General features: G+C 31.3%; 1 protein-coding gene and 1 pseudogene across 3 annotated transcripts in view; one reads left to right on the forward strand and one right to left on the reverse strand.

Annotated features, from left to right (window-relative positions):
- The window catches only part of LOC107501873, a 31,228-nt pseudogene extending 29,761 nt beyond the window's left edge, over positions 1 to 1,467 (reverse strand).
- ROBO1 (roundabout guidance receptor 1) overlaps positions 1 to 23,855 on the forward strand; it is a 1,005,278-nt gene that overhangs the window by 45,193 nt on the left and 936,230 nt on the right. The gene's annotated exons all lie outside the window — the stretch shown is intronic.

Consider the following 23,855-nt stretch of genomic DNA (forward strand, 5'->3'; position numbering starts at 1 on the left):
ATAGGTTTTCAGTTCTTTACATTCTCTCTTCTCTTTCTGGAAACTCTATGATGCAAATGTTGGTATGCTTAATGGTATCCCAGAAATCCCTTAAACCATTCTTAATTTTTTGGATTTTTTTTGTGGTTTTTATGGTTGCTGCTCTGACTGGGTGTTTTCTGCTACCTTATATTCTAAATTGCTGATTTAATTTTCTGCTTCCTCTAATCTACTTTTGATTCCTGTTAAGGTATCCTTCATTTTGGTTATTCTATTTTTTATTTCTTATTGGTCCTTTTTTATGTTTCCCATCTCTATTTTTATGTTTCCTATCTCTTTGTTAAAATTATCACTCAGTTCCTAATCTTCCCCTAAGTTCACTGAGCATCCTTATAACCAGTGTTTTGAACTCTGCATCTGATTGCTTGTCTCTGTTTTGTTGAGTTCTGTTTTTCTGGAGCTTTGTTCTGTGCTTTCATTTGAGACATATTTCTTTGTCTTCTCATTTCGGCTGCCTCCTTGTGTTGATTCTGTGTAGTAGGTAGTACTGCTATGTCTTCCAGTCTTGGTGGAGCAGCCTTATGTAGTTGGTGTCCTGTGGGGCTCAGTGGCTCAACTCCCTGCTCGCCTGAGCTGGGTGCTCCCCAGGCTTGCTCCTTGTATGTGCCCACCTATTGTAATTGAGCCTTTGTTGCTGTTTGCACGTGAATGGGAGAGACTAACCCTTGGGCTGATTTGTTGTGATGACTGGCTGGTGGCTGTACTGAAGAACCTGTTGTTCAGTGGCTTACCCTACAGAGCAAGGTTTCTTTAGAAGGGCTCTGGTGCCTGCCTAGTCAACCTTTGGGTGTGTCTTTCATAGAGATGTTTGGGTGGTCCTCTGTTGTGGGTTGTACCTGGCCACCAGGTGTGTCAATTCTGGGACCTCTTGGGAACAGCTTTGTTGCAGGCTGAAACCAGCCACTGCTGGTGCCCTGCCCAGGGCCACTTGATGTGAGTTACAAAATGATCAGTGTATTGTTGCCACCTGTGCTAGGCTTGAAGGTGCCTGGGAGAAGCTAAGCTGAAAATCTACAACAGCTGCTGCTAATACAGCACTTGAGGCATACAGAGGCCATACCCTGTTTGTTTTGAGCTTGTAAACCTTTGAGAGATTTTAGAAAGGTCTACAGCACCAGCCAAAAAGCTATTGGAAGTGGTCAAGGGGGTCCACAAGTTAGATGGGATGGCATCTCTGGAAATTGCCAAGGCAGGACGAATAGTTAGCCAGGCAGATAGAGACTCGGATATGGTATCCACCTGAGCCTTCATGCTGAGTCAGAGAAGGGCTTAACAAAGGACCAATGGCTGCTTCTAGCACTCCTGTTTGAGAGAAAGCTGCCCTGCTGGTCCTTACCCTGAAACCGGACAATTCAGTTCTTCCTCATATGTTCCTGACACCTTTTCAACTGCTGCCCCAGCGCTGGAACTCAGAGTGAGTAAGTCCATCATTGACTAAGTCCATATGTGGTCCTTTTAAGAATACCTAGGATTCTCACAGCCCTCCATCTCACTTAGCTACAATCTCTACTGGTTTTTACAGCCAGACGTTGTAGGGACTTCTCTTTCTGGCACTAGTACCTTGGGCTGTGGAGTCTAGTGTGGGGCTGGGATCCCTCACTCCTCCAGGGAAACCTCTGCAGCCAACATGTTCATCCTGATTTTTAACCACTGACATCATGTGGGTGTGGGACCAGTCTTTCTGCCCTTCCTGCCAGTCTCAAGATGGCTTCTTCCGTACGTCCTTAGTTGTAGGACTTATGTCCAGCTAGACTTTAGGATATTCTCAATGGTGTTTGTTCTGTAGTTTAGTTGTAATTTGTATGTGGTCAGTGAGAGGAGGCAAGCAGAGTTGACTTACTTTGTGCTGTCTTGACCAAAAAATAGAAAATCAATTATTTTTATTAATACTTTTCCACACCGTTAAGCTCTTACTACCTTTCACTTTGTTTTACTTCAAAAGAAAAGCACAAAGATTCACACAAAGATTCTATAAATGTTTATTCTCTCATTATTTTTACTAGTAGAAATTGGAAGGATACCTATATCCAATAGAACAGTTGAATGCATTATGGTTCTTTCATTTAAATTCAATGTTATCTAGCCATTTAAAAAGAAAGTGGGCTGAGAAAAATTTAAGAATGTGGCATATTTTCCTTAATGGAATTAAAAGTAAAAAAAGAAACCAGAGCACAAATATATGACACATAGCCTAAAGTATATAATTATAATAAATTAATTCCAACACTATTAATATAAGTGTGTGTGTGTGTGTGTGTGTGTGTGGTGGTGGTGGTGGTGGTGGTGGTGGTGGTGGTAGCGGTATCAGTAGTATCTATAGAAGAAAATAAGTTGACTATGCTGTAACCAGTTTTACTAATGGTTATCAATGTATGCTTGGACATAAGGTGAATTTTAAATTTTCCTTTCTTAAATTTATCTGTTTTTTAATTTTTAATACAACTATCAGTTTCTCTCATCAGAGTACGAACAAAAGGTATTTAAATGCAATTAAAAAATTTCTCAGATAAAATTATCCTTACTTGTAATCTATTTATAATAATAATGCTTTACTTAATATCTTTGGTTTTCTTATAACTTTTAAACCTTTTTAATATACATTAATTCATTTGCTTTTTTATAATAACACCTCCATGAATAATAAATTTAGCTATCACTCTGTATGATTCATAAAGAAACTGAGACACGGAGAAGTTCAAAGACTTCTATAGCAAAACTATAAATGGATTCCAGATCTACAATGGTCCAACTGAGTGTAAGATACACTACCCTATTTCACTACTCACAAGTTAATTACAGACATTCTGTACTTATTAGACAAACTAAATGAAGCAATCTTATTCTTTATGGTTTTTATAAACAAGTTGTTGACTTGTATGATAACATGGAAAATTCCTCAGTGTTCATTCATTTTATTAATTCATTAATTCAATGAATCTTATTTACAACTGGTTATTAGGTACTATACTCAGGGCTAATGATTCAAAGACTACTTTAATACTTGGCCTGCCTTCAACTGATTCTGAGTCTAAAAAAGACAAAAATTGATTTGTTATAGAGATGATATATAGAGATAATGATTAGAAGATTTACTCAAATTATTGTTGGAGTAGATTCATTAGCTTTTACATTAAATATCCACTGCTAACTATATACCTTAAAACACTAAACCCTACATTATATGCTAGTGTTATCTAGTTTTTAATTCCATACTCTTTTAACATTCAATCATTAGGTATCATGATAAGTATTTTATGCATACAACATTTCTTTAGTTTTATTTACACACTTAATAATTCTTTGTACCTTGTTTTTCTATCTAAAATCTTCCTTCAGGGTCATATTTCCTTATTTAAAACAATATTGTTAAAGTTTCCTTTTGGTTGTCTAGGGATGGGTAGTGGTTCTACTTTTTGTTTATATGCAAATATTTTTATTTTGGCTTTATTCCTCAGAGATAATTTTGCTGGAAATCTAATGTTATTAGCCTGGCTTCCATTTTTACTGTTGAGTAGTAGGCCGACATTTGTATGTGAGGTGTCCTTAATTTCTGCTTTTAGATTGTGTGTGCATTCTCCACAATTTCACTACAAGATGTGTTAAGTGTGGATTTCTTTTCTATTTCTTTTTTTCTTTCTTTTTTTTTTTTTTTTAATTGTGACTAGTTAGATAGTATACTTGTGGCTTCATGCTTTTTATAAGTTTTGAAAAGTTCTACACCATTATGTCATTTGGCTTCCTATTTGGTCTATACTAGAGTTTCCTCAAATTATTCTCCATATCCCTTTTTTCTTTCTTTAATATCTTTCATCTCCTTGCCTCTCTGCTATTCTCTGAGTAATTTTGGTTCATAAATTCTCATTTTACCTGTAAGTTGGTATTTAAATCATCTATTTTTATTACTAAAAATGAACTTTTACTTTTTACAAAGGCGTGTCTTTTCATGATATGCCTATTGACAACTGTCCCCAAGTGTGCTTATCATTCTCAGTTCTTTTCCTTGTGTTTTCATTAATAGCTCCAGTGTCAGGTCTTGGCATTTTCCTTTGATCTTCCTGGCTCATTAGAGAATTTTCTTACTCCTATGGGTGACCAAAGGCAACAAAATAGTTTTATGCAGAATCTAATTATTATGGAGTTAGAGTATCTAGTAAAAAGTATATTTCCGACACATGATTGTTCATATTTCTTCAAACATATGTTCTTATTATGTTAATGCCATTTTGATGTTAGTATGTATTTCTAAACTTGATTCTGAAACAATAATTGTATAATTAAAAATTATTTCTTTATAATATATTCTCTCATATCTAAATGAAGACTATTTGTCTACATACTTGCTCAAATAGTTATGTCGCTGCTGATATTTCTTTCCCAATCCCAATATGGTTTTGGAAGTTAATGCTTATGTATCAGACTACATTTATATAAACTACAAAATTAGTCTTCAACAAGTTTACATTTATTTTAACTGTAATATAGTGGACTAGACCATTCTGGGGAAATAAGACTGTAGATTAAATAGGACACTGTTGATGTGAGATAATTCTCAAAATATCATTCATACATTAACTGTTGGTCTACAGCAATCCACTGCACAGTGTTTAATCTAATTTTTATAAAAAGTTAAAACATCTATTTTGCACATTATTGATTTCTTATTTTTTTATGTTAAAAAAAGATTCTTCCATGTGTGTGTGTGTGTTTCAGTTTAAAAGTTCTTCATGAATTTCTTTTAATTATTTGTCTAAATTATTAGAGTTTTGACCAATCCAGTAGGATTTCAGCTTTAAAAAATTATTTGCAAAATATAAACATGATAAAAAAAGAGGTATGCCTTAAACCTATTGATAAAAGCCATTTTACTTATGGGAAGGAAAAGACTAAAAAATATATGATTGCACTATCCATTTCTCTTTATCAAAGCTCTTCTTTGAACTAAGAATTTTAGTAAGATAGAAAAATTTTTGTTTTCTAGCTATAATGTACCTAATAAATTTCTATCATATCAATGAATAAAATATCATACTAAATATCATACTAAATCCTTCATTATTTCTATACTGGTACAATGATATACAGGAAAATCTCAAAGTGGTTCAATGAAACTCTTTAAAAGATCTTTAAAAATTGAAGAATTAGGTAAATTTGTCATCTAGTTTGATCATAAAGAAACACTTAAAGCAGTTTAGTTATTCAAAGATATCCTTTACTGTTTCATTTCTGTAGGCATTGGCGTAAAACTCAGTTACTAAAAATATTTTTTCATGTTAACTCATAAGATCATATAGATTTTTAAAAATAAAAGTTTCTCTAAGTAAAATTGAGAGATGTTGTATTATCAGTTTATATGTAAATACTACTTGAATCTCATTGTAATTGTTTAAATTTACGATAATAGTAAAGTAGTTTTTTCTTAAATAATGTTTCATATTTTTTAGGGACACTATAATTTTTGATGCAAAATATGTTATTTCTAATTTTTTCTACCATAAACATCGATAAAATATTTTTATTATTATTTTAAGAGAGTCAAGATTATTTTAAAAGTTTCACATTGTACAAAAAGTTATATTTAAGAAAAGAGGTAATTAATCCACAAGTATTTTAAAGGGATTAGTTACAATTAAAATTTAATAAAAGAAGAATGCACTAAATTCTATAATATGGAGATGGTTTATGATAGAAATTAAACTCTTAAGGTGTTAAAAATAAATAAAAATAAACTCTTAAGATATTTTTGAATTAGGGCCCCACTACTTGGATTTTGGACCTCCTAGAATTTTATATTAGCTTTTTAAGACCTGATTTAACTCTGTCTTCTCTGTTTTACTTTATGCTAGATAATAATGTTCCTAAGGTCACATTCTTCCCAATTCATATGCCAAAACATAGTATTTAACTTTGTTTCCAGGAACATTCCTAAGAAATACCCTAGTTGACCTGCCTTGACTACACATTCACTATTTGAAGAATCACTGAGCCATAAGTAGGCTCCTTCTTAAGAGTGGACCCAGCTGTCCAAGACCTGCAGGGTTATAAAATATATTTGAACTCTTTGTTTAAAAAAAAAAAAAGCAGGATAGATGTAGGGAAGTAATTAATAACTGGCTAGTAAGCCAGAAACAATAGACCATAATATATTAAGTGATTGTGGTTAAAGCTACTCTACCTGGATTGAAGTCTGACTCTGCTGCTTCCTAGCTGTGTGAATTTTTGTGATGCTTTTTAAGTCTTTTTATGTTCTAGTTTCCTCATCTTTAAAATAGATATATAATGATAATGATGATGGTGATGACTTTCTCAGGTTTATGTGAAGATTAATCGAATACTCAATACTAAGGAATGAAGTGGGGAAGAAACAGAATAGTTATTGAATTCCAATAACTGGCTAAACAGAGGTCAATTGAGAGAAGCAGTAGACATTTCCAGGTCAGAAAATATTTGTTGTAAGTTTTAAGTTTCAAACATAAATACAATGAGAATGGATAGAGAAAATGTCTAGGAATTTACAAAAGAGGGAAATACATTTCTGCCTTTCATTTGTCACTGCTATTTTGGGTTTGTGAAACTTATTATAAATCTAAATTTATTATTTTACACATGAGAAGCCATGGAATAAAATTTAGACCTAAAAATAAGAAAATTCTGCAATATACGACATGGATTAACCTAGAGGAAATTATGCTAAGTGAAATAAGCCAGTCACAGAATTAAATTCTGCATGATTCGCCTTTTATGAGATATCTAAAATAGTCAAATTCATAGAATCAGAGAGCAGAATGGTTGTTGCTGGGAGAAGAAAAAAATGGAGAATATGAATCGATTGACAAAGTTTCAATTAAGCAAAATGAATAAGCTTTAGAAATCTGCTGTATAACATTGTAACTATCATCAACAATATTATAATGTACACTTAAAATTTTGTTATGGAGGTTGATTTCATGTTGTGTTTTTACCACAATAAAAAAAAAAGTAGCAATGAATTATTATTATTTTTTTTTGTCAGAGGCATAAAACGGGGTTAACTCAGGACTTTATCAATTCCTTGCCCATTCATCTCTTAATATCTTTATCTCTTATCCACTTGAGCAAGCTATATCTAATTGTTCTACCTAGACACTGTCATTGTTTAAAATTTTACCAACTTGGAAAACTTATTCTCCTAGATTCTACTTTTCAATCATTCCAGATTTATTTACATCCTTCTGACTTGGGTCTTTCGTAAATTAGATGAGGGAATGCTTTTTGTGTTGCTAATTTCAATTTATATCCCTTAGGATCCAATAGAGGTGATCTGGTCTGGTAAAAAGAGGTTGTAACTGAGTAGCAGAGGTTTTGATACCTAGTCTACTTCGTATCCTCTAGAGCAGCTTTCTTTAAAAGAAATATAAAGTAAGCCATCTGAGTAATTTAAGTTTTTCTAGTAATCACATTAAAAAGTAAAAAAAAAAAAAAAAAAAGGCTTACATATTAGGTGAACGTAATTTTAGTAGTATATTTAACATATCTAAAATATTATTGTATTTTTATTTACAGTACATTTCAATTCAGACTAGACATATTTCAGTTTCTCAGTGGCACATGTGGCTGGTGACTACCATATTGGACATTGCAGTATCTCTAGGGGCACATTATATATCCAGGATTGGTTTCTCATCTGTGAAGTAATAGAATTAGATTTATAGTAAGTTCACAAACCCAACATATCAGTGACTGATGAAATACAGGAATGTATTTTCCTATTTCGTCAATTCCTAGACATATGAGGTTAAGTTTTAGCGTGTTGGCTCTGCTACACGAACCCGTGAGGAAGCCAGGCCCCTTTTAGTTCACAGTTATGCAATTTCTATGGTTGTGACCGTTGGCGTCATTGTGCAAAATGCCAACATCTATGTTTTAGGCAGTAGGATAGAGAAAGAAAATCATAGGAGTGGGTCAAAGGCAAATAGCAACTATCTTTCAAAAAATGTTCACAGAAACTGCCACATATCACTTTTATTTATATCCCACCGGGCAGCACTTAGTTTCAGAAAATTAGTCTTTACTGTAACCAACCAGTTGGGTAGCTAAAAACTGTAAATTACATAGTTATAAAGAAAAGAAAGATATATCTGAATAAACAATAACCCCTAACTCAGAGTAATTGCAAAATCTGTACCTCTGGTAGATGTACCCTTTCCAAGATGTCTCAACAACTTAACATATTACTTCTTCCAGAAAAATTTTTATTTAAGTAGGATTGAATGCCTCAGTTTGATTTAAGTGTTATTTTATTTATGACAATTCAAGATTTTGAGATGTCTGAGGAATCTAAACTGCATACAATTCATGCTCTGTTGCTAAGTGGGAGACTATGCTTGTTCTGTGCCAGTTAGCAATATACCATGGAATCCCAGGGAATTTCCATATTATAATTTTGATTATTTTTAGCTTTAAGAAAAAAAAATAGCCATCAATTCTACCAAAGTGTATGGAATTTGAGCAACTGGTATCCTTTAAACATGCATTTTTTTTCACTCAAATTTATTAAATCTCTTTTAGATTCTGTTACATCACTTGCCCCACCCATAAATGTCCATTACAAATATATATATATATATACACACACACACATATATATAGAAAGTGATCTAACAGAATATATATACATATATAAAATCTTCATAATAATGAGTTATCTTATTAATAAGTGCTATCTAATATTTTTTCTTGGAAAAACAGTGTGATTAGGCATTGCACATAGTATATAATTGATGTTATGAACAAGAAGATATGCTCTAAATATACAAACTTTTTCTAAACTTTCATTTTGTGATTAAATTTGCAAGTGTTTAGGTAGGTAAAAAATAATTGTTTTGAAGCTTATCAGCATGCTCAACATGTCCTCAGCAGGTTTCTTGATTTATTATTTTGTGGTCGAGAATCAACTCTTTTAGTTTTATGTGCTGACTTAGTTGATAAATTATTAATGTTCTCACTGCCTGAGTAAACACTTCAGTTCCTCAAAAAAGTTTTGATTATTCCAGCAACATTGTCTGTTAGTACTGCTTCCCTTTAGGAATACTTTCAGATTGAATTAAGTAACTTCTTAATGGTGGTTTAGCTACAAATCTACCGCATTGTTAACTAAATGGAAAATAATTCAGGAGGGAAATACAGACAAAATCGACAATTAAATTAACTTTCTAGGATTTGCTCAACAGAAGCATACTCTGGGAGAATTAAACCATATTAAAAACAATCTAGAATTTATTTCTAAGTAAAGAAAAGTTTTATCTGTCACATGTTTATCTATATGTTATAAAGAGAAAAAAACAAATTAAAAGGTGAATTTATATGCTTTACCTATCCATTTGTCTATAATTATTTAACCATTAATAAAGGCAGAATAAGAACATATGGAATATGAAAGAAAAAATTAATCATGACTTCATTAACTGATTGTGACTGATGTTATAGTTTTGATGTATGTTCTCCATTGTTTATTATTAATAGTTTTAAATAAATATCAAATAGTTGGAGTCAGAATCTATGTACTTAATAGTTTTCTATTTAAGTTTGTGTTGTAGAATATTTTTGTGCCACATTAATTTTTAGTCTCCATATTTAATTTGCTGCAGTATTTCACTGAAAGCATAATTTTGTTTCTTAAAAAATTCACATAGCTCCTAATTTTTGATATGTTGATAATGCAATGAACATCATTTTTACAAATATTTTGATTATTTTGTTATTTTTCAATTAAACAACACGAAAATATCTTTAACATGTTTTATATTGCCCAACATTTTTTTCAAAATATTTTCAACAGTGGCAACGAGGCTTCCCTCCACAAAATCAGGCATAATTATTTTCAAGTGTTAGGAATTAATCAATAAATGGTGGCCTGTTGTGCTTATTGTAAGTAAATATTTTTGTTTCTGATTAAAATTTTCCATTTCTTGGTTATATTTATTTTTTTTTATAAACTCTGTGTCCCGGCCCGCGGGACAGTCAACAGGGACCCTAAGACAGAATGGGGAGGGGAGGGAGACAAGACGACGCAAAGAATGAAGACAAGACAGGCTTTCTGATCAAGTCTCATTTATTAAGGCTCGCTGCAGGCTTATATAAGGCGTGATCCGGTGATGTTGCGTTAGCGGCGCTGATTGGCCAGAGGCAGTCAGGAGATACTGTGTAACACAAAGGGGCTGGGCGGAAAGACCCGCGAAAATTCCCTTTGGCGGGAAGCGAGGCAGATACATCCGGGAGGCTTACGTGGCCTTGGCGGGAAGCCCTGCTGAGCAGCCATTTTCGGCCTGGCAGCCATCTTAGTCAAAACAGCTCCGACAACTCTGCATTTCACTGTTCATGAGACATATTTTATTAATGCATGAGCTCTTTATATGTCATATTATGGTGTAAAATTTTACAGGTATTTGTCACACTATATTTTGGTCATGTTTTTTTGTTTTGTATCTGTGTGCTTTTCCATATTAAAGTCCTTCAATTTTAAGCAATAATATATATTTATATCCTCTTTGTTGTTACTTATAGTGTATACTTTGGCATTCATTCTGACTTTTTGGATGATCCAAAGCGGTTAAAAAAATTTATCTTCCTCAGACTTTCTTAACCATTTCAAAATAAAATCTAGCTCACTTGATATTCCTATTGTAGTATTTATGGGTAAAGTATGTATCTACATCACTTTTTTCTAAAAGTGTATAATTCTTGAGTTATTGTTTTAAACTGTGAAACAGATACTGAATCTATCCATCCAATTATTTATTTATTCTTTCTTTTTTCTTAAATTTTATTTTCAATTAGAGTTGACATTCAAAATTATTTTATATTAATTTCAGGTATATAGAATAGTGGTTTAGGCATTTATAAAATTTACAAAGCGATTCCCTCAATTTGTCTGGTACCCACCAGGGACAATACATAGTTATTACAATATTATTCACTATCTTCCCTATACTATACTTCACATCCCAATGACTATTTTGTGACTACCAATTTGTACTCCTACATCCCTTCATCTTTTTCACCCAACCCTTCAATGCCACCTTTCATTGACATTCAACAGTTTGTTCTCTGCATCTGTGAATCTGTTTCCATTTTGTTCATTTATTTTGTTCCACATATAAGTGAAATCATGTGGTATTTTTCTTCCTCTGTCTGACTTATTTCATTTTGCATTATACTCTGTAGGTCCATTCATATTATTGTAAATGGTAGGATTTAATTTTTTTTTCTTTTTAGTAATATTCCATACGTACCAGTTCTTCTTTACATAATCGTCTATCGATGGGCACTTAGGTTGCTTTCATATCTGGGCTATTTCAAATGGCGCTGCAGTGAACATAGGGATGCAGCTCTTTTTACAATAGTATTTGATTTTCTTTGGATAAATACTCAGAAGTTGAATTGCTGGATCATAAGGTAGTTCTATTTTTAATATTTTGAGGAATCTTCAAACTGTTTTTTAAAGTGGCTATATCAATTTGCAGTCCCACCCAGAGTGCATGAGTGTTGCCTTTTCTAAACATTCTCACCATTTATTTTTTGATTTATTGATGTTATTTGACAGGTATGAAGTGATATCTCATTGTGGTCTTAATTTGCATTTCTCTGATAAGTAGTGATGTTGAGCATCTTTCCAAATGTCTGTTGATCATCTGTTTATTATCTTTGGAGGAATGTCTATTCAGTTTCTCTGCTCATTTTTAAATTGGATTGTTTGTTTTTTGGACTTGAGTTGTATGCATTCTCTATAAATTTTGATATTAATCCTTATCAGATGCATCACTGGCAAATATCTTCTCCCAGTCTGTAGGTTGTCTTTTCATTTCGTTAATGGTTTCTCTTGCTGTGCAAAACTGTTTTAGTTTGAAGTAGTCCCGTATGTTTTTTTCTTTTGTTTTCTTTGACCGAAGATATATATCAGAAAAAAAAATTTCATATGCTTTTTTTTTTCCCCTTGCCTGAAGATATATATATATATCAGAAAAAATATATATATATATAAGAATACTGTCAGAGAGTTTACTGCCTAAGTTTTCTTCTAAAATTTTTATGGTTTCGAGTCTTACATGTAAGTCTTTAATTTATTTTGAGTTTATTCTTGTATATGATGTAGGCATATGGTCCAGTTTTATTTCTTTGCATGTATCTGTCCAGTTTTACCAGTACCATTTATTGAATAGACTGTCTTTACACCCATTGTATGTTCTTGCCTTCTTTGTCATAGATTAATTGAACATATGGGTTTGGGTTTATTTCTAGACTCTATTCTGTATCATTGACCTATGTGTCTGTTTTTTTTTTTTTTTTTTTGCCAGTACCATGCAGTTTTGATTACTATAGACTTGCAGTATAGTTTGAGATCAGATAGCATGATACCTCCAACTTTGCTTTTTTTCTCAACATTGTTGTGGCTATTCATGGTCTTTTATGGTTTCATATAAATTACAGAATTATTGGTTCTTGTTCTTCCATTAGCATTTTGATAGGGATTGCACTGAATATATGATTGCTTTGGGTAATATGTCATATTAATGATGTTAATAGTTTCTATCCATGACCAGGTTATATACTTTCATTGATTTGTATCTTCCTTAGTTTCTTTCTTCGATGCCTTAAAATTTTTCAAGTACAAGTCTTTTACCTCTTGGTTAAATTTATTCCTACATATATTTATTTTATCTTTGGATACAATTGTAAATAGGATTGCTTTCTTAATATCTTTTTGATATTTCGTTATTGGTGTATAAAAATGCAACCAATTTCTAAATATTAATTGTGTATCCTAATACTTTACTGAATTCATTTATCAGTTCTAATAGTCATTTTGGTGGATTCTTTAGGGTTCTCTATATAAGGTATCATGTCATCTAAAAAGACAATTATACTTTTTCCTTTTCAATTTGGATGCCTTTTATTTCTTTTTCTTGTCTAATTGCTGTAAATAGGACTCCAATACTATGTTGACTAAAAGTGGTGAAAATGGACATCCTCGCCTTGTTCCTGATCTTGAACAAAAGACGTTTAGATTTTCCCCCATTGGGTATGGTTTTAGCTATGGGGTTGTCATATATGGCTTTTATTATATTGAAGTAGGTTCCTTTTATTCTCACTTTGCTAAGAATTTTTATCATAAATTGATTCTGGATTTTGTCAAATGTTTTCTATATCTATCAATAGGATCATATAATTTTTACCTTTCAGTTTGTTAGTGTGGTATATCACATTAATTGATATGTGGATATCAAACCAACCTTGCATCCTAGGAATAAATCCCACTTAATCATGGTGTATGATCTTTTTAACGTATCGCTGAATTCAGTTTACTAATATTTTCTTGACAACTTTTGAATCTATGTTTATCAGTGTTATCAGCCCATAATTTTCATTTTTTTGTAATGTCTTTGTCTAGTTTCAGAATTAAGGTAATCATGTCCTCATAAAATGAGCTTGGGAACCTTCCCTCCTCTTAAATTTTTTGTAATAGTTTGAGAATAATAAGTATTAATTATTATTTTTTAATATTTGGTAAAATTTACTTGTGAAGCCATTCTGTCCAGGACTTTTGTTTTTGAAGAGTTTTTTGATTATTGATTTTATTTCTTTAGTAATAATTGGTTGGTTCAGATTATCTGTTTCTTTTTGACTCAGTCTTGGGAAATTTATGTTTCTAGGAATTTATTTCTCTAGAATGTCCAGTTTGTTGGCATGTGATTGCTCATAGTATTTATTTTATAACCTTTTTTATTTCTGTAGAGTCATTGTCACTTTTTTACTTTTATTTCTGATTTTATTTATTTGGGTTCTCTCTCTTTGTTTCTTGCCATGTCTGGTTAAAGGTTTACCAATTTTGTTTGACTTTTCAAAGAACCAGATCGTGGTTTTATTGATCTTTCATATTTTTTAGATTCTATTTTGTTTATCTCTGCTCTGATCTTTATTATTTCATTCCCAATACGTTGAGCTCTGTGTGCTGTTTTTTTCTAGTTCATTTAAATGTAAAGTTAGATTGTTCATTCTTTCTTAATATTTTTTCATTACTATTCTAAATTTTTATTATACAATGAGAATTATACATTGTTTTGAGGCATTGTTAATCATTTTAATCATTCAAGTGGAAATTGCCCTAGTTGGCTTAACCGCCTAACTAATTATAACTATTTGGGGAGTCAGAATTAAGGAAACCAACATGGACCATGCTGAGACCTCTGAGCTTTTAGTTTTTCCAGACATTTGTTTCTGCTTTCCCATTCTAGCACTTATCTATTACTAGATTCCTTGTTTCTCTGCCAAAAGAAATTGATTCAATGTCATTTTTGAGACAGTATATATATATATATATATTTTTTTTTTCATTCCCTAAGGAGGAATCTGAATAATTTTTTCATTTCCTAAGGAGGAATCTGAATAATTAGTAAAAGATAAAACAATTTGATCAATTCCTTACTCGTAACACTTGAAGGTGGTGATGACTTTATGTAATCTCAATCTGAGCGTGTGTCTGAAACTATAACAGATGATTATTTTTCATTGTCACCTTAAAGTGATGATAGCAGATAAGAAAATAGAACTTAGAAAGAGAGACTAAATGAGGAAGCAAATTACCAAGGTGCTACTTTTACCTACCTCTGCCCCATATTTGGGGATCAGTTTGTTTAAAAGATCTCAGATATCAAGATATCATCCTTTATTCATTTAAGTTATAGATGAGAAAACAACACAAATGACCAATTGATGTTTATAAATCATTATATAAGATTCATTGGTATGGATTTTGTTTTTTTCCTTTGTATACTTTGATTATGTAAATTATTCATATAAACTGAGTTAGAGCTCAATTCCCAAATCTCTTATTCTAATAAGATTTTTTATTTATATCTGATAAGCAATAACTATAGGCTTTCAGTTTAGTATAACAATAGTCCACCTTCTTCTTAGTATAAGTAGGCCATTAGGAAAAGCAGTAGTATTTAGATCAGGGAGGGCCTAAACATGTAAGACCTTGGGAATTGGCCAGAGGGATAACCCAGTGGATGACAGTCATTTTAGGAAACTTAAAAGCTTGTTATCTATCAGAATATCAAAAATATGTAAATATGCTCATACTATTTCAGTGATCACAAAACAAATTTCTTCTAATTTCTCATTTTCATTATAAAATTAAAAAGTAGGTAATGCTGGCTATAACATACAATATCTCTCAAATAACACAATTATGATTATATATATCTATCTATCATTAAATGGGAAGAGATCTCCAACTATATACCTTTAAATATTACTGAAACTAAATTCTCTATAATAAAATTATTTACCCAACAGTGTTTTAGATTATAAACACATTGACAGCACAAAATGTCATTCATTTTTTTTTTCTTTTTCTTTTCTTTTTTTTTTTGTATCCCTAGTACTTCACTCTGGATCCTATATTTAGGAGATATTTCAACAAGCAATTTCTTGTTAATAGACTCCCAATACCCTCCAAATTACTTTAATGTTGTTCAGTAGTCATTTTCAGGTTGACAAAATTTTCTGCACTCTTCATTCACAAGATATTTCTTACTCTGTTCTAGGTTTCAAGGGCATTTTGTTTGTTTTTGTTAATAAAATCAAAGAGAGAGTGCCACTGTTTCAAAGGCGTATATTAAATTGGTATTCAGTAGTATACGTAGGATTAGTATAATCAAATTTAAATTCAAAATAAACTTTTTATAGTTCTGAATCAAGCACAGCAAGGCAATGCTGGCATATTGAGTGCCCCACATATCCAATGGGTTTGTTTACTGCTGCATTGATTTATTATGCACTCTAAATAGCTTAAGTCTTTTATTGGTCTTAATTTAAATATTTTTACTTTTAGTAAGAAATGACAACATATACTATTTATCAGATGTTCATGTTTTACCTTATTTGTTTCAAATGTCTAAATAGAAGATAACATAGCTAGCATGTTTCAGATTCCATCTTCTTCCTTTTCCCCCTGGAGATAGTAAGAATACTGACAGTTTCTTCAGTTTTTTCTTGTTGGTTTCGAAGTAATTGATTTTGTTTTAATAAGTGAGGAATGGATACAAATATCTATATTTTTATTATAATTATTTTTATAAAATAGAATGCTAGAGCAAGATTATATGGTCAAAGTTTATAAAATGTTTTAAGCCCTTTATCTTTATTAGTAAATTGTTTTTCAGACAAAAAAGTAATTTATACTTCTAATTTTTTATATTCTAAACAGAATTTTTTTTGATTATGTTTCTAAACACATGTTAAAGTGAAGAAATGGTTCCTATGTACCACATATTCTTACAAATTTTAACAATGCATTATCTAAGGTAAATGAATACAGTTTCAAGAAGACAGAACTGCTACATACTTGGGTTAGGAGCAGTATTTACTAATCTCCCTTTAAACATTATTATAATGATAATATTTGAAAGCAACTTCTACTTTTCCTTCACGTTTAATTTTAAGTTGAAGGAGAAAAATGTGAGCCATTTATTTTATTAGTTTGAAGCATTTTGTTTCAGACAGAAAGAGATCCACAAATACAGAAGAGGAAAGCTCATCTTGAGATAGGTCATAGTAGGTGGTAAACCTATTTTCAACCTATCACTAGACACATCACTGTGTCACCAGTAAATCTGGTTTAAAAGTTCTTAAACTTTGTCAAGGCATTATAAACAAGTAGACATAACAAACGAGATAAGTGAATGGCTCCCTTGGTATTCTGTGGCTAATATACTATTTGTAAAACAATAAACAGATGCTGAATATATATCTAGCTATAAAAACGAATTATCTCAGTAAGTCATTTTTATCTCATTGAAGTAGCTAAAATTGATTTATATATTTTTCCATAAGTTCTTAAGAGTTTTTTTTTTTTTCTGAAGACTTCGTGCACCTTAAAAAAAACATATTCTTTCATGTTTGAATGATTACATAGAAATTGTTTAAAATACTCATTTCAGAGTCCAGTTTTGGCCTTATTTGGCCAAAACTTTTCTTTATTAAAGATGACAAATTCCAAATTTTGCCATGTTCAGTGTTTTAGAAACAGAAAATGGTGTGAGTTTTGATGAACTATAATGGAATTTATGTACCCATTGTTTGCTGAAACTTACATTCTACAGATTATAATCTACCAATGATATTTGAGAAATTTAATCTGAAGATGATACAATTTACAGAGGTTTTTTGTTGTTGTCCTTGAGAAAATAAATGTTCAAGTTAAAAGATACACATTTGATTTTGCATATCGTCAAAAAGCAAATCTCTGTGTATTTAAGAAGATGAACTATAAGCATAATTCAGTTAAACTACTTTTGGAAGACAAACTTTTCTGTATCTTTCTTTTTAAATTGAGCTGCAAGAATAGTTATATGGGGTCCTTGAAAAGATTAGTGCTTTTAAGGCCACTCTAGTACTCTGCTCCCATCTCAAAATACTAGTCCACTAATTATACTACTGGTTGTCCATCTCAGCATCTCAGTTGGTTTCATCAAAACCACTCTCTAACTGAAGCCAAATTAGAGAAACAAATCTGATCACTTAACTCACTAATTTTTAATTTTCTTATCTATGGTGTTTCTATTCTCTTAGGATAAGTAAGTATGGTTTTGTAGATCCTATCACATTCTGATCTATATGCAACTCTCTAGACTTGCCTCTGGTGACTGACTGCTTTGCAGTCTATACTCAACAAATCACAGCTGCTTTTATCCTGCTAACAAGCCACCATTTCTCTTGCTCCTATCCTGACCTATTTTCCATCTCCCCCAATCTTATTTTTTCTAGATTAGTCCTACTTTTATTCCAGTCATAAACTTTAGTTATATGCATCAAAAAGTTTTCTCTTACCCTAGAAAAGCACTCTGTACTTCATAAAAAATTAACTATGTATATTTTCTAGACTGAGAGGCACCCTCCATGAAGGCAAGATTCAAAACTAGTTTTCTTTCTGATCTTCTGTGGCTAGTACAACACTATGTACAAAAAAATGTTTTTCTTGAATGAACAATCAAATAAACAACTGATTTGCAAGTTGATTTGTTTGAAACAGATGCATATCAGGTACACAAAAGGTTACTTTAAACATATGGTAGAATATCACAGGATTTTAACCTTGCTACCTTTGAAATTGTAGTAATGCTTAGTTCTTGGCTAGAAATTAGCTTTGTACTTGTTATTGAAGGAAACTCCTTAACAAACATATCATGTAGATGCATTAGATTAGATTAGGTTGACCAGGATAATTCAGGAAAATCTCTTTATCTCAAATTCCTTAACATTAATCACATCTTCAAAATCCCTTTCAACATATAAGGTAGGGTATTAAAGCTCCTGTGGATTAGGACCCACATATCTTCAGGTAGGTCATTATTCTTCTTACCACTAGGGACTTTATAATAGTATTTGGGAATGCTCAGAACAAACAGATAGTTTTACCATTTTGCTGGAATCCAAATAAAATATTGATTAGTAATAGGTGATGTTTATAACTGAAATCAATTTGGTTTGTCAGGAAACTCATTAAGCAATCACTTCACTGCTCTTTTCATAACTGAAGAAAGGAAACAATTATGTTATAATTCAGAAATATTTTAAATATATAGAGACTGTTCTTTACAAATTCTGAATTCACAACATTTTAAATCTGAAATTTTATTTTGAAATATTTTTTTCAGATGTGGTTCCATAGTGTAGTGCTTAGCACGTCTGTTTTACAGACAGAAGGTCCTGGGTTCACACTCTAGTGGAGCCATGGTCCATAGTCTACATCCATGCCATCCTGAACAAGCCCAAAATCTGATCTTGGAAGTTAAGCAAGGTTGGGTCTGGTTAGTACTTGGATGGGAGACCACCCAGGAAGGCCAGGTTCTGTAGGCATAAATAATAATAAGTAATAATAAAAAATAAATGTTTTTTCTAAAATTTGTTATTCCAATCTAGTCATTTTTATCACCAAGTTATCTCTTAAACAAGGGACATATGAACCCAGATTTCATAAATTTAAAATTATAAAAACAATGCTATATTGGAGAAACAAAAATGTTAACATATTGTTTCATAATAAATTCTAGGTAGGATTATAGAAGAAAAAGGTGACATACTTTCCTGGGATAACTATTGTACCTATTGAATTCTCTCCTGCTTCATACATTATTCCTTTTTAGTTGATTGGTAGCTATTGTTGCACTTGACTTGCTTCCTGCTTTGTCTTATTTGTCTCAAAGAGGATAAGAGAATGATGATTAATGTATATTGCGATCCTGCATTGGAACATATATTTCACTAATTCTTATGAAGCAAATTTTTTATTCCTCCTTAAATGATGAAGAAACACTTGGGGAAAGGGATTCATTCATTTGATACCTTAAGACATAAGTGATGAAGTTGTCATTTAGCTCATGTTTGTAAGATTCCAAAGCCTTGCATTTCACAATACAACCATTTTTCATACTGTCTATAATGTCAAGTTTTCTGGAACATTTATTAATTTTTAAGTGATTATATAGATACTCTAAAATCTTTGAGATCATATATTAAATTTAAATAATTTTTGCAGGTTTCATCTACTGCTTCCTAAGTTAATAAAAGTAAATTCAATTTCTTGATCATCATATATAAAAGTTATATATTCATTAATTCAAAAGTAATAAAGTGGGGAACTTGAAACTAGAAATAGATGACAAAATAGATAGCTTATAACAGAATCTAATATTAGAAAACAAAGATGACATCTCAAAATGAGGAAATTAAGAATAGTATAATAAATATTGATAAACATATTTTATTAATAATTTTTGTCTTTGAATCTATATGCAAATATACATATGTGGATATATATATTCACAGCAATTACATTCCAAATGTACCACAGTTAAATAAAAAAAAAACTCATAGATAGAAAATGTAAGTAACTATTTAACTTCCGGATTCTGGGTGATGTTTTAGTCATAAAAATATGTGGGTCATAAAGAAACACTATATGATTTAGACCACATAAAATGATTTTGAATTAAATCAAATATCTATTTCTTATAAATTGTAAAATACAAGAATTTGGGGTAAACATATTAAGAATTACATATAAATGTATAAACAATATATATCCAATATTCCATTGCTTACAGAGAGGTGCTATGAAAACTAATATCCTGGGATGTCAGTGGGAATGGTAGAATATGGAGTTCAAAGAATTTACTCCTTTAATAAAGTAGTTATAATACTGCAAAAATGATCAAACACAATTTTCAGAACTCTAAATAATAATCAAAGGGTTTCAAAAACTGGAATCTTTATTCAAGAAACATGGCTGAATTTCAGAAAGAATGAACTTTGTGGTGGTTTAAGTATCCCTCTTTCTTTCTTCCTCTGCCAAGCTCCACAGTAACCTTAAAAACCAACTGACAGAAATCACAGTAATTATGAAAATTCGGCAGAATGAGTTTGTAACTTGCTGAAGATCCATCCCCAGAGAACTATCATTATCTGGCATATATTGTAGTTTTCTGGAAACCTGAACTCACACAATTTGCCTTTATTAGATATGAGTCAGAGCTTGCTGATTCAGTTTGCTAACTGCAAATCGTTTTATCCCCAGTGTGTTTGTAGAATAATCAGAGGCAAATGTTTAACATCACATCTACCTGCAGCAGAAATGGATGTTGAGACAAGTTAGAAGTTGACTAAAATACTCAAAAGTAAAATCTAGGTTGTGAGTGTCCATCAAAAGCATCTATCAGAAAGCTCCAACATGTACCTGTGAATTTAGAGGGGCATACTCATATTCAGAGTTGTGCATATGCCCAGGAAAGACTGAAATACCTTAAGCTCTCACCCCTGCCTAGCCTTGAACTCTGCACAACCAGGAAATGAAAGCTAAGGCATACCTGTAAACTGCCTTTTGGAGCATTGAACTAAATATAAATATCAACATAAAGCAATAAATACCTAAACATATAATCATTTTGTAGAAAGACAAAGAGATAATCATGCAAATAGCAAGAGAGAACCACTCATCACTTACAACGGTTTCCACTAGTGTTAACAGAAGTAATCAGGATAGTGTGGTGCTGCCATAGGATATACATATAAATCGGTGGAATAGTTCTGAGAATTCATAGACACATACATCTATGGTTAATTGATTTTTTTACAAGGGTATCAGGAATATTCATGTAGAATAGTCTTTTTAACTAATGATATTTGGATAACTGGATAGCCACATGCAAAAAAAATAAATAAGTTGAATCATGACTCATATCATATACTCAGATTAATTCAAAATATATCATCTATCAAAATGTAATAGCTAAAACTATAAAACTCTTAAAGTATAGGCATAAATTTTTATACATGACATGAAAAACACAAGCAACAAAAGATAAAATAGATAAATTGGACTTCACCTAAATTATATACATTATATATATATGTATATATATATAATTTCAAAGGACACAATAAATAATCTAAATGACAATACATGGAATGTGAGAAAAAATTTCAAATTATATACTGATAAGGGATTTTTATCTAGAATATACAAAGAACACTATGACTCAACAGTAAAAAGCAAAAAATAAATTGATTAAAAATACGAAAGGATATTTGTAGGTATAGCTCTAAAAAAGATATACCAATGCTCAATAAACACATGAAAAGATGTTCAACTTGAGTAGTCATTAGGAAAATGCAAATCAAAACCACAATTAGATATTATTTTACGTGTACAGAGTTAGCTATAATCAAATAGATAGACAATAACTAGTATTGGTGGCAATGTGGAGTAATTATAACCCTTATACATTGTTGGTGGAAATGTAAAATGATGTAACCTCTTTGGAAAACAATTTGGAAGTTTCTCAAATATGTTAAACATAGAGCTATCATATAACCCAACAATTCTACTCATAGGTATATACCCAAGAAAAGTGAAAGCACATGTCCACACAAAAACTTGTGTGTGAATATTTACAGCAGCATTATTCACAAGGGACAAAAATTGGAAACAACCTAAATGTACATCATCTTAGGAATGAATAAACAAAATATGATATATCCATATAGTGAAATATTCATCCCAAAACTGAGTGAAAGACTGATATATGCTGCTACATGTATGAACCATGAAAACTTGCTAAGAAAATGAAGGCCAACATGTAAGGTTACATATTGTATGTTTCCATTTAAATGTAATGTCCAGAACAGGAATGTCCGTAGACACAGGAAGTTGCCTAGTGATTTCCAGGAGCCAGAGTTAGGAGTAAATGGAGAGTGGCTGTTAATGGGTATGGAGTTTCTTTTTGTGATGTTAAAAATTTTTTTGGAATTAGATCATAATGATAGTAACAATCATCGTAACAAGGGATATATAAAAAATGACTGAGTTGTAACCTTTAAAATGGTAAATTTGTTATGTTATAGCTTAATAAAAAAAAGGATCTGATTATCAGCCTGATTTCACATATATTTGATCATGTTTTTTTGTATATTCAAATTTCTGTAAAATTTTGTTACCCAGATTTTTTTCAATTTTATGAAATAAGGATTACCAAAAAGTTTATGTGTGTGTGTGTGTGTATGGATTTTATATTATGAGAGGAGAAAGGAAAAAGGGAGAGAGACAGGGATATGGAAAGCTCACCAAATTTTCTCAATTCTCATGTGAATAAGAAACACATTTTACATTGACTTTGGAGATATCAAACATATTTTATCCACTTGAAATTTAAGGGTCCATAGGTTTAACAAGAATAGAAAGATTCAAACATTACATTATACTTTCATGTTAGATCAGTAGACAAATAAACGAGACAAGATTGCACAGCATTTTTTAAAAATCTATGGCTGATATGGTCAAAAATAGTTTTAAAATTTTTACTTCATGTTGTACATTTTGAATAAGATCACAACTTTGATTCTCAATTTCCTGACCCACTTTCTTCTGGGCAATGACATTGCAGCAATTTGAAGTCACTCTGAAATTAGAATTATGTGACTAAATTTTATTTCCAACATAGCTCTTCCATAGGCTATCTTCATAAACTTAAAAATATACATATTTTTTGAGAAGTAATTAATATCCATCACTGTGTAAGTTTAGATGTACAATCTGATGATTTGTTTGACATGTACTGTGAAACGATTACCACAATAGGTTCAGCTAACATTCATCTTCTTATATAGATACAATGAAAACAAAGACAAAAAGCAAAAAACATTTTCTCCTTGTAATGAGAACTCTAGGGTTTACCCTCTTAACAACTTTCCTACATATCATACAGCAGTCTTAGCTATAGTCAGCATGTTGTATGTTACACCTAGAATTTTTTTTGTCTTTTAACTGGAGTTTTGTACCTTTTGACCACTTTCCTCCAATTTCCTCTTTCCTATCCTCCATTTCTGGTAACCGCAAGTCTGATCTCTTTTTCTGAGTTGGGTTTTGTTTTGTTTTGTTTTGTTTTGTTTTGTTTTAGACTCAATGCAGTATATGTCTTTCTGTGTCTGACTTATTTCACTTAGGATAATGCCTTCACGATCCATTTGTATGATAAGAGTTCCTTGTTTTTTATGGCTGAATCATTATCTACTGTATATGTGCCATGACTTATTCATTCATTCATTCACCAATAGACACTTAGGCTATTTCCATGTCCTGGCTATTATAAATAATGCTGCTCTGATCCTGGGGGTTCAGATCATGAACATTTTGAAATATCTCTAGATTTCTGAAAAATCTGAAGAAATAAAGAAATGTAAGAAATTCAGTTATACCACATAAGGCTATTTGGTAATAAGCA

This window comes from Rousettus aegyptiacus, unplaced genomic scaffold, assembly GCF_014176215.1.
Source record: "Rousettus aegyptiacus isolate mRouAeg1 unplaced genomic scaffold, mRouAeg1.p scaffold_m13_p_4, whole genome shotgun sequence".
In the NCBI taxonomy this organism is placed as follows: Eukaryota; Metazoa; Chordata; class Mammalia; order Chiroptera; family Pteropodidae; genus Rousettus; species Rousettus aegyptiacus.